The sequence below is a fragment of the Ambystoma mexicanum genome, chromosome 6q (assembly GCF_040938575.1).
Source record: "Ambystoma mexicanum isolate Mex_15411 chromosome 6q, UKY_AmexF1_1, whole genome shotgun sequence".
In the NCBI taxonomy this organism is placed as follows: Eukaryota; Metazoa; Chordata; class Amphibia; order Caudata; family Ambystomatidae; genus Ambystoma; species Ambystoma mexicanum.
The window spans coordinates 552583807-552596736 of record NC_090937.1 but is presented as its reverse complement, the minus strand read 5'-3'; positions in this window follow the sequence as shown (position 1 = coordinate 552596736).

Below are 12930 nucleotides of genomic sequence, written 5' to 3'. Positions count from 1 at the left end.
TGACGTACAGTAGTATAGGTTTATAATTATGGCAGGAACATTCTTTAGTTTCATGTTTTACACCATGTGCAATTTGTTTTGTTACTTCTTGAAAAATGGTACTTTGCTCATTGTTTAGTTTTGATTGTAGTATAGTTAAGTCTTCCTTATCTTCATACTGACACATGGTGTTTTCTACTTCTATCATAGCTAATTCTGCCTCATCTGTTATTAGTGGTTCTCCCAGTGGTTCTTGGCTTCCTGTTACAGAAGGTTGACTACTGTCAGGAGTATCCTTATCTAGTTGGGCTTGGAGTTCTTCTTCATGTTGCTGTTCATTGTGCAACATTGTTTTGTACTGTGTAAAGTTTACATCAGTTATAGTGCTTTCATTTGCTTTGAAAGCATCCTCATATGAGTCATAGTTATCTAGTAATTGTTCTTCTTTTCTCCATGGTCGGAAGAGTTGTAGCAGGGACATGTAATATACTTCTTTATGTTGAGGAGTCTTCAATGACAATTTGATATGATTAATTAAATTTGGTTTAGAAGTTTAACTAAGCTGCCTTCACAGTCTGTCACTCTATATTTACCTTTTTTTTCATCAGGTTTCATATTATTTTTGTATGTGTAGTTTTGGGCTATTTGGTATAGACACATGTTTTCCAAAGTATTACTTCTGATTAGGTAGTATGTGTCCACTAAATTGTTTTTTAAAATGTCTTGGCTGTTGGGATCATGTTTGGCTATTGTTTCTATATCTTCATATGATTTTAGAACTCTTTTTCTAGATTTAGCTGGACCAAGACTTAGCCATACTATATTTTCAGATTTACCATACAATGAAGTACCAGTTAAACGATCAGCTGCTTCATAAGTTCCACATTCTCTATGGGTGAGCATTTTTATGCCCAAGTTGTATAATTTCTGAGATACTGTTTTATCTGATGACAGGTCATTCCAGAGGTCTTGGAGCTCTGTCTTTTCTGCTTTAGTTAAGTATGCTGTGACATATCGGGCAACTGCAGTAGAATTGTCTGCAATGTACTGCACATCTATGTTTGCATTCCATAAGTGGGCAATGATTGCATTATAAATATTGATATATTTTTCTTCTTTTTTTCTTTTTATGTAATATGTATTTTTAGGTGACTTACCTATAACACTATGTCTAACTGAAGACATGAGATTGTTTACTTGACCTGTATTTGTAACTGGTCTAGGGAAACCAAATCGGCATTTGGTGTAGTATTTGCCTTTGTTTTTGTATTTGCGACAACAATATTTTCCACATTTGTGTCTTTGAAATTGTAAAATGTGTGCACGAAGATCACTATTTGTGGCTTCTGATGGAATTTCACAAGTGACATATTTTTCAATAAACTGTAAAACAGTGGCATCACTGTCTTGACCAAATTTAGGAGCATCTTTAATCCATAAAAGCATGTGGATATGTGGTGCTCCTCTGGCTTGGTATTCTTTTCTCCAAAAGAAGTGTTGCACTTCTCCAAGGGGAGGAACAGTTTTATTACAAATAAAATGTATCATAGCAATGAAGCGATGGTGAAAATATCTTGAAACATTAACAGGATCCAAAGAACAAAGTTCTCCAGGTGTTAGAATATCTATGTTTGTTTTGTTTTTATTTGATATGCGTAGGAAATCATGTAAATCTTACCATGCATATCCTGCACAACTTAATTTAACAAACCAAGTGGGGGGGCAAGGTTTCTGATCATACAACGTACATCTCCATGACGTTGAAACCAGTACTCTTTAGTAGCACGCATATTTGCCAATAGATTTGTAATATTTGATTGTAAAACCTCATCCTTTTGTTGCACTTTCTCTAATAATTGTGTAGCTGTCATATTTTGAAAGTGTGATCCTGATTTTAATATGTGTGCAACTCCGTAACATAAAGTTGCTAGTTCACTTTCAAAGAGTAGGTGGAATATGTATTCCACATTTTGTCTAAATCTGGGATCTTCATAATACATCCGTAATGAGCGGTATTCTGAAGCTGATATTTGAATAGGTCTATCATCATACCTTCCTCCTTTGCCAGTAGGAAAGAGTAGAGGAAAAGCACATGCTTCTATACTTTTTTCCCATATACTGATTGGCGATCCTTTTGTTTGACGCATTTGGTAAGTTTCTAGTACATCTTGTACGGTGTCATTACAGTGCAAAGGATGAATTGTATAATGGTCTAAAGTATTTGATATTGTAGCAGGATCTAGTAGCTCAAATTGACCAGCTTCTTGTGTTTCTTGAATTATTTCAGTTGTATCTTTCAAGTTTTCTTCAATATTAATTTCTTTGTAATATTCATAATTCTCTTTAGGATATTGGAAGGCTTGTCTAACTTTATATAAATCTACCAGCTGTTGCCATATTTTTTTGTCTTTTGTAGGTACTCCATTTACTAATATAATTAAAGATTGCTGCATTGAACGTTGCACTCCTAGAGTATGCACATTTTCTTTTAGATTTAATGGTAAATAAACTACTTTTCCACGAATGCCATTTACCAATTCAGAGGGAGGTAATTTTGCTGTTTTTGGTTGAAGGCGTATTATTGCTTGAAATGGGTGTACTGTTTGAATTATGATGCTCTCATATAAATTAAGTTGTTGTAGAGGTTTTGGTACTGGCTATAATTCCAAATTATTTGTGATAGAACGTGAAGGAGTTTGGTTGTTGTCAAGTTTTGTAGTGCAATAACTGCAAAGTATTAAGGGCTCAGTTATTTCATATTTGTTTTCTGCTAGAAGGTAGAGAGCTAATTCAAACCATTTAGAATCTTCATTGTCTTTTATTTTGTTTGATAGGTCCACAGTTTTTGTGTTACTTTTATAAAAAATTCTACGGCAACATACACATACATGGTTTGGTACTTCAGCTGATGTACTTTTAAATTTTAGTATTTCTTTTTTGTATGTGTTTAGCAAAAGGTTGCCATGTGTAGAATTGTTGCTTAATTGGTTTAAAGCTATTTCATTCTGTAAATGGCTTTCACTTCCAAAATATTTTTTCTGGATATAGTGAATTTCTTCAAGTAGGTCTTTTGCTGTACCATGTAGAAGGATGTTATTTAACTTTGCTAGTGCTAAAGCAGGACTTTTAGCATAGTACAGTTTATGGACTAGATTTCTTATAGTTGAATGATGTGTTGATATCCTTTTGATATCATGGAAAGTGGTTTTACAAGTAGGTCCTGTAATTCAGGCCAATGAATGTCCTTGTAGTCCTGTGTACTTGTGCACTGGACAGGTATCTATATTTTGCAGTAATTTAATTTTGATTTTGTCTTTGCTTTTTACATATTTATTGAGGAATTGGTGTAAAGATTTGAAACATTGTTTGGGAATGTTACACATTGACGTGCATGGCCATTTGTACACTAGAGGTTCTGATTCAGTTGATTGGAGGGGTAATTCTAAGTTTTCAGGGCATATTTTTGTAAGGAGTACTTCTTGTTCCATTATGGTATTATTCACTTTTTCATAACCTCGACCACTGCTATTTATGGCAATTGTATTTGTTTGCTTTTGTTTGTACGCTTCTTCATTAAAATATGGTTCTGTGCTCGTAGTGTGATTCCATTCACCTCCGCAGATATTTAAGAAGTTCTTTCTGTTGACATTTCGCTTATTGAGAAGTCTTTTTTGTAATTTAGTTATTAGTTTTGTTAGTGGTTTCATTTTGTTTAACAGTAAAATAAATACATTTCTTTTGAGAAGAATTGCACTGTCCATCAATGCTTCTAATATTAATTTCCTACGATAGGTTTTAAGCTTTGAACCTGATTTCTCTCCTGTTTTTATAAGATTTTGAAGGACTTTGTGATGGTATATTTTGGCTAAAAGACTTTTCTTGGTATGCTTACTTTGAACTATATCAAAATTTGAAGAAGTAGTTTTATCTGTACTGATAGCTGATTTTCTGTTAATTGTTTTTTGGTTTGTTTTACATTTTGATAGAGGAAGCGAAGTTGTTGTACTTGAAACTTCTTGTGTTTCACTAAATGATTGTATTAGCTGTTTTGTTTCAACTTTTTTTTACAAATTCTGCTAGAGATGGATGCTTATGTTGGACACCTTTATTTTCATTTGCTCTACTTTTGCGTTGTTTTCTACGGACTTGTCTTTTGGTAGGCATTCTTTAGGGTCTGTTTAAAAAAATAAAGAAGATATGGGTTGGGGTGTTCTGGAATGTATGTGTGCTGTGTGCATGAGTGTTTGAGTAAGATGATAAAGATGTATGTAATGGTGTGTGATTGTGCATTGGGAACTAAAACTAGTAGGGATAGGTATTCTTGAATTTATGTGTTACTAAACTGGGGTTCAGATGACAAAAAAAAAGTAAGCTAGTGGTGTGGAAAAGTACAAATAGTAAATCTAATGTATACAATTAAAATAGTTGTTTGTTCTATAATATGAAAATTGTAGTGGTTCAGTTGGCTAATTTGTGTGTCCAAAAATAGAAATTTGTGGGCCATTCTGGCTGTAAATCGCTGTTTAAGACATGGACATTTTTGGACAAAATGGTACAAAATCTCTATTTTAAGAAACCAAAATAGCTCGTATTAATGTTATAGTATATTTGATTAATAATACAAATATTATGGTGATATTTTACTTAATTTTTTTTAAAAATTAACAGGTAACTTCTTCGTTTTTCTTTCTTCTTCGAATTCGGCTGCTTCTTTTCAGGAAACTGGTCTTCACTGCAATTGTAAAAGCTTCAAATTAGTAACTTTGTTTGTATATAGCACTGTTTTTAATTTAGATATTGATTTTTTGAATTGAAATCCTCAGTGCCTTCTGTAAAACCATTAAACTAATTTATTTACATAAGATACATTGCATCAGTTCAGTACATATGATATGTTCTTAATGAACAAATTGTATTGAATGACTAACTGTAGCAAAAAAAAAATATCTTCACTATGTCTTGTGAAATTTATAATATATTAGTGAATACCACTATTTCTGTAAGTAAACTGTTCTAGGTAATAGCGCCTCAATGTCATGTCTAATTTAAAGTAATTAAGTAAATAAATAAATAAAAACAAAAAATATGAAATTGTATAAGTATTTTTATAAAGGTTTAAACATAGATTGTGTTTGCATGCAATTTTGTTTGAATATATGTAGTCTATATTTCATTTAAAAAATGTTAGTTTAACATGATTTGAGTGTGTGTGTATAAAGAAAGTAAAAAGTATAAAGGTTTATAAGTGATAGTTGATTTTAGGAAATTGAAAAAAGTACAGTAAATTCATTTTACAGATTTTACAAGGTAAAAGTATGTTTGAAAATGTGTTAATCTACTATACAGAAAATATGCATACCTGAAGTTTGTGTTCATGCATATGGATATGCATGGAGCTGCAATTAGAAATCTTGAAGACTTGTACAGTATTTCTGGTAGATGCTGCTTGCCAATGATATGACACTCGTACTCAGAGAGATTCAGAGTACATTTGCAGTGCTGATCTATGATGATGCAGTTAGATGTAGAGGTCTTGAATGTGATTGGTGCATGGTCATGTGATTTTTGAGGTACATCCAATGAGGGAATGGCAGAGAGAGTGTAGTGGAAATGGTAGAAGGGCTGTTCATGTTACGATATGTCCGCGGACATGGCGGTAGTTCGCGGACATCGGGAGTTACATCCGGGGATTTTTGGGTTCAGAAGTCATGCAAATGAGAATAAGCACTGAAACGGATTGGTCAGGAAAGTTTGGTGGGTGTGTTGTGCCAGGAGAGATTTTCTCAGATACTCTTTTTGCTGAGAGTACAAAAGATAGCTATGGCTGTGTGTTTCAGAAAACAGATTGTTTGGATTTTAGGAGATTCGTGGATACATTGGTTGAAGGTGCATGCAGAAAGCTGTGGAGTAGCTGTAGATCTTGGATTCCCACATGTGGAAGTACACTGGCATGGAGTACGTGGAATGAAGTGTTTGGACTTGCTACCTCTCTGTGCTACTTTGGAGACAGAGCAACATCCAGACATAATTGTAATTCATTGTGGAGGGAACAGTTTAGGACATGTGACTGGAATTTTTTTGCAATTTGCTATGAAAGAAGGACTTAGGAAGGTTATGGACATGTTTCCTAATTCTCAAGTGATATTTTCACGGATTGCGTCCACAAATGGAAAAAGCAAGGCGCAATGTTAATAAGGCTGTTTGTGGCTTTCTAAGAGATTTTTGCATGTCTTCTTTTCACAATGAAAATATTATGTTTTGTTGTACATACATTTTTCGCAGAGATGGAGTCCATCTTACTTATGCTGGCAATCAGATTTTTCTGAGAAATGTACAAAATGCATTGCAACCTTTTTTGGAATTACAACAACGATTTTGAAGTAGATGTTAAGCACTTACAATTTTTGAATTACAAATACCACCCAAAGGCTCTTTTCAGAGCCACCACTTCTTTCCAGAGAAAATTACAATGTTTGTGATGGAGTAGCAACCCAATTTTTTTAATGTTCGCGAACTGTCTGCGGACTTCTAAAAAATACAAAGAGCCCTGCTTCATTTATTTTCACTTCTATATTTTAACTGGGAAAGGCGGCTCTGAAAAGAGCCTTATTTTTTTTTGATTTTTGTAATTTTGTATTTTTTTGGTTTTTCAGACACGACAAACTAGGAGAGGAGGGTAAAGGGGGGACTCCAACCACAGGGATAAGAAAGGGCAAGCTGAGAGAGGAAGATGTAGAGTGGGTTTTATTTGGGTAGTGAGCAGGTCTTCTCGTGCTCTGAGACGATAGTCTCAAAAGCACTCCGAAGTCGCTCCCCCCTGCAGAGTACTGTGTCACAGTACATACATACAACTGTGACCCTCGAAAGGTAAGGGTCATCAGCATTCTGTATGGCCTGTGAGGCAGCTTGAGAAAGACGCTGTCTCACAGAGGTGGTCCTTGTGGTGACTGGATCAGAAACAGAGGATGAAGTAGAGGAAATCAACCTGCTACGTTCTTCGCAAGGTACAACCCTGCGAATAGCCCCAGAGTGAAATGACCTCAGGTGTCGCTTCATAGTAGTGGTCCCAAAGCTGTAGTTACCGTGCTTCCCACGACTGAGTATCATTTTGCACACATTGCAGGTAACATGGTTCGCACAAGCCTTAGGAACATTCCCATGAATGGTAAATAACCGTCACACCCAAGACTCACGCCTAGTGCGGGTAGTAGGGATTTCCTCTACCTCATTCTCATCATCCTCTTCTTCCTCCTCCGCATCCTCAGTCCTGTTCCCCTCTTCAGGCCCTTGGGGAGGTGGTGGTGGTGGAGGGGGTGGTGGTGGTGCTGAAGCAGGTGCAGCACCAAGTGGCAGTTCAGCAGCCAAGGATGCCATCTCGATGATGGTGTAGTCTGCAGGTGGCAGCAAAAATCACTGTGTTCTGAAGAGTAGCCAGAAACACAATGGGAATATGCTCTTGGGCGTGGTCTTTTATAGGGGTGCTTGTGCGTGGTCCGCGGACATGCGCACTGTCCGCAGACAGATCGAACACAAAAAAAGGATCGGAAAGTTTCAAAAGGTGTATAGAAACTCAAGATTGCTATGTGGGACTTGTGCCATGGTGAGATTTTATTGAAAAATATTATGGATTAACTGAAAATGTACTTTTAAATTGTTCGGGGACACGAACAGTGTCCGCATTTCAGGACACACGATGAGCGTGGGCGCGGTCATATGATCTGTTTGCGAACTAGTCCGCAAAGGAAGCGCCTGTCCGCAGGACACCAAGTGCACGGAGATTGGTTAGCGCATGCGCATTGATGTCCTACGGACACTGTTCGGGTTCTGAAGTAATTAAAAGTGCGTCACACGTGAAACGAACATTTCAGGACACCACGTGTGTTCTTAGAACAGTTTAAACTTGGTAGCGAACAGTAAGGACAGATATAGTGTTCTTCAGGACACGTGTAATTTAGTTTATGTACGAACATTTCAGGACACCAATTCTGTTCTTAGAACAGTTTCAATTGGGTAGCGAACACTACGCACAGGTATAGTGTTCTTCAGGACACCTCCATTTTTGTTTACGTACAAACATTTCAGGACACCAATAGCGTTCTTAGAACAGTTTGAACTTGCTAGCAAACAGTACCGGACAGGTATAGTGTTCTTTAGGACACTTTAATTTTGGTTTGTTTACGAACAATTCAGGACACCGCGTGTGTTCTTAGTACAGTTTCATGTTGCTAGCGAACACTACGAACAGTTGTACTGTTGTTCAGGACACATCATTTTCATTTATTTACGAACATTTCAGGACAGCAATTGTGTTCTTAGCAATTGTGTTCTTAGGACAGTTTTAAGTTCATAGCGAACATTACGGACATATATAGTGTTCTTTCGAACACTTTCATTTTTGTTTCTTTACGAACATTTCAGGACACCACGTGTGTTCTTAGAACAGTTTCAACTTGCTAGCGAACAGTACGAACAGGTGTGGTGTTCTTCAGGACACCTCCATTTTTATCAATGACATTTGTGATGTCATCTTTGATGTCCTGGGTGTTAGTCTTAGCAGTGCACGGTGGTGGCGCGAGTTATGGTTGCTTAGCTTACCATAACTGGCGAATTTCAAGGGGTTTTCGGTTTTACTTGGAACCATAACGTCCCTTTAACAACGTTTTTTCACTGAATTTCATAGGTTTTTAGTAGCGCAACTTAACCATAACGTCCCTTTAACAAAGTTTTTTTCACTGAATTTCATAGGTTTTTAGTAGCGCAACTTAACCATAACGTCCCTTTAACAAAGTTTTTTCACTGAATATATATATATATATATGGTAGCAGCCCTGTAGTAATGGTTAAGTTGCTCAACGCATAGGAAATAGGAAGACCACTTTTCGGTGGCCTATAATTTTGTCCCACTTGGACAGATCCTCACAAAACTTTGCAAATGAAGTATATGGCTCTTTCAAATTGATCCTGCAATGTCTGGTGAGGTTTCGTCAAGGGGGGGAGGGGGCAAAGTTATAGGGGGGTCCAAGAATGTGTGTTTTTTCCCATAGATGAAATGGAGAAGAAATGTTGCTCATGCCTACAGCCCAAACTGCTGGACTGATTGTCACCAAATTTGCAGCAGGAGTGGCAGCTTGGTCCCAAAAGCGTGCTTTTGTAAATTTGGTGTAAATCTGTCCTTTTAGTAGTTCTTTTTAAAACAACCAAAAAGTAGGTAACAAAAAATGTGTGATATTTTGGTTCGGTTTGTAGACTTACTTCCTTGTTTGGTCTGCGGATGGTCCTCCGATTGGGGTTATTTGATGGCTTGAAGAGAGCATAGAAATGGTAGGGAAGTGGAATGAAAGTAATGTGCAGCTGTTTTTATAGCTGAAAAAAAGGGTTGGAAATGCTGCTGAGTCGGCAGTCAATTTCGGTGTCTGCGGACATCATTTTGGTTGCAATGGGTTCAGGGGGAGTTTTATTACTTAATGGTGTATGGTACGTACTTCTTATATACCTTATTGTATTGTGGTGGTTGAGGCCAGTGCGGCCATGGCCCAAAGAATATGTCTACTGGGCACAACCACCACAGCATTTATATGTGTATAGTAATTATAAGTAATGTAGTAGGAGTACTATGTCCAGAATTCCATTAGTAGCAATATGTGTATAGTAATTCAAGGTCATGTAGTGGTGTGAAGTGTTTGTAATATGGAGTAATGATGTAATTGAGTTGTACATGGTACTTCTGACTGCAGTACAATTGAGGATAGTGATTATAGAATATGTACTTGATTATAATTTCTGTGGTTACTCAGTGTTGTAGTGTTATGAAGCTGCAATCTCTGGTTTATTTTCTGTGGAAAAAAAGAGTACAATTGGTTAATTAGGATAGTTCAAGAGCAGTAATTGTATACACATTTAAATATACATTTTCTTTTTTAGACCCTCATAAAAAGTACCTTGTAAGTACTGTGTTTGGTACAACATTAGTGTATGACACACTGTTGTTGTATTGAAATTACATAATCATTGGGAGAAAAGAAAATCTGTACTGGATTAAAAATAAAACACAATTACAGTTACATGAGTGTAAGGGTGATAGTATGTTTGTTTGAAGTATGTTGTGCTGAAGGGAATGCTTGAAGTAGTTAGATACCTGTTTGCATATCATAAATACATTAGAGGTTAGAAGATATGATATGATATGATATGGTATTTGTAACGCGCCTAAACACAAGTGTTTCAAGGCGCGACGAGGCAGGGAGGGAGGGAAACAAGGGGAAGACAGACAAACGATCCTACTAGGCCAGGTGTCATTCAGATCGCGCAAGTGCAGAGGTAAGGGGAAAAGGAGAAAGTGCAAGGGGAGGAGGTGGGGGGAAAGTGCAGTACAAGGTAAGTAGCGTAATAAAAAATAAATAATAAATGATAAATAAAAAGGGCCAGCTGGTGGCAAGTGCGAGGTAAGTGCAGAGCAAGTGCTGGGAAGTGCTGGGAAGGGGGCTGTAGGGATACAGTGACAGTCCCACAGTGCAGGGGGAGCCAGGGAGGCAGTGCAAGTGGAGAGTGGCTGGGCCCTGGACCGAGGTCGCTGAGAGTGGCCCAGATGCAGGTTTAGTGCAGAATTCAGTGGGGAGTTAAGAAGGTTTAGCAGGGGAGAGGGAGAGAGAAGGCAGAAGCGAAGAGGAAGGTTTTGAGGTGCTTCCGGAACCGGAGATGGTTCTCCTCAAGTTTTAGGGAGGCAGGAAGGCTGTTCCAGAGGGAGGCCCCTGCTGCGGAGAGAGATCTACCCCCAGCTCGTTGCTTAGAGAAGCGGCTGTGTTATCCTTATACAACAACACAAAGATGTGTTGTTGTATAAGGATTCAGATGGTGTATATGAAGTGCTTTGCAATGAAGGGTGATTTTCAAATAGTTAGATACCTGTTGGGGTATTCTAACTAGATTGACTTTCAAAAGTGCTATTGTTGTATTATGGATGTAGTTAGATACCTGCTAGCATATTCTGACTGTAAATTGTGCTAAATTTGGGTTGCAGGAATATTAAGTAGGCATTTGTTAAATTTTCTGGTAACCTATGTTTTGCAGTAACATTCAAACTACCCAATTCGTGTTTTAACACATGCAGTGTAGTGCCCTGTGGAATGCTATATCTACCATTGTGAAGATTTTCTTTCCAAGGAATATATGGCCGTGTATGAAGCCTGTAAGCTTACAGTTATTTTTGGTACCATCTGAATTGCACCTTAGAAACATTAGTATGACATATTGGCTATGTGAGTTTATTTGTGTGGTAGAACGATTTTCTGAATTGCACAAAGCATATCATGCCATGATTTTCATTCTGCAGAAGCTGGTGAAATGGAACAGATTCAGAATTTGGTATGGATACATATACAAATCGTTCATTAGGGATGTGGTCTTGTGAAACATGGTTGCAGGAGTGCATGTATGTTTCCACATGGATTTAATTTGGAAGATTTCATTCATAGGGATATTTTTCGGTGTTTAGTACTTGCAGTAAGTACTTTAGGAATTATTGTGGATCGTCCTGTGTGTTTATGGTAAATTGTACCATCCTGCACAGTAGTCCAATTCTTGCCTTATACCTGAGACACTGTGATTCCAGAATTGACAATCGTTCGTCAGATTGTTTATATTGATACATGGTGTTTTCTACCTAAGTCATGACTATTTCTACTGCTGCGTCTTACATGTCTGACCCTTGCGGTCGCAGCAGCCATGGTAGGCAGACTCCTCATGGAAGCGCCGGCTCCCTTAACAACGGTGACAGCGTTTCCGAGTCCCCACTCCCATAGAGTCCTATGAGACTCGATGGGAATGGGGATTTACATTTACCAGCCCCTGAGTTCCCGGACCACCGCACTTGTAATCTCCCTATGGCACTGGAAAGTAAGAGGGCGGTAAAATGTTACGAGTCTGGCAGTAACCCACTGGTAGCACCGGCAGGGTTACCACCGGACTCATAATGCAGCACTTTGTCTAGTCGAGCTTCAATGTCTTCCTCTTGTTGGCTTTCATTGTACAACATGTGTTTGTATTGTTTGAAATTGTCATTTGCTATGCTGCTTTCATTTGCTTTGAATGCAGCATCAAATGAGTCATAGTCACCTATTAATTATTTTTCTTTTCTCCAAGGTTTAAAAACTGGATTAGGGCCATGTAATACAGTTCTCTATGTTGTGGAGATTTAAATGATACCTTTATATGATTAATTAGACTGGGTTTTGAGAGTTCCACTAGGCTTCCTTCACAAGTTGAGACTGGATATTCACCAGTTTTCTCATTTGGTGTGACATTACTTTTGTAGGTGTAGTTTTGGGCAATGTTTTACAGACACATGCTTTCCAAAGCAGTACTTCTGTTTGGATAGTATGTGCCAATTCAATTGTTTTTTTTACAATGTCCTGGCTATTGGGATCATTGGTGGCTATGTTTTAGGGATAAAGCTGGTTCAGCCAGACAATGTTCTCAGATTTGCCATGTAAGGCTGTACCTGTAAAACGTTGTGCAGCTTCGCCACACCCTCATTCTCTATGGGAGATAATTTTTATACCAAAACTGTACAATTTCTGTGATAGTGTTTTGTCAGATGATATGTCATCCCAGAGGTCCTTTAGCTCTGTTTTCTCAAGTTTGGTGGGATAGGCTGTGACATATCTTGCAACTGCAGTGAAATTGTCTGCAATGTATTGTATGTCTTTGTTTGCATTCCACAAGAGGGAAATTAGTGGATTGCAATCATTGATGTAATTAGATGCTTCGTCCATTTTAATGTTGTATGTATTTTTAGGGATTTGCCTTTTACACTGTGGCTAAGAGAAGACATCAAGCTATTTACTTGTCCTTTTTTTCAAACTGGTCTAAGGAATCCAAAGTAACATTTGGTATAGTATTTCCCTTTGTCTTTATATCTACGTCAGCAGTATTTGCCACATTTATGCTTTTGGA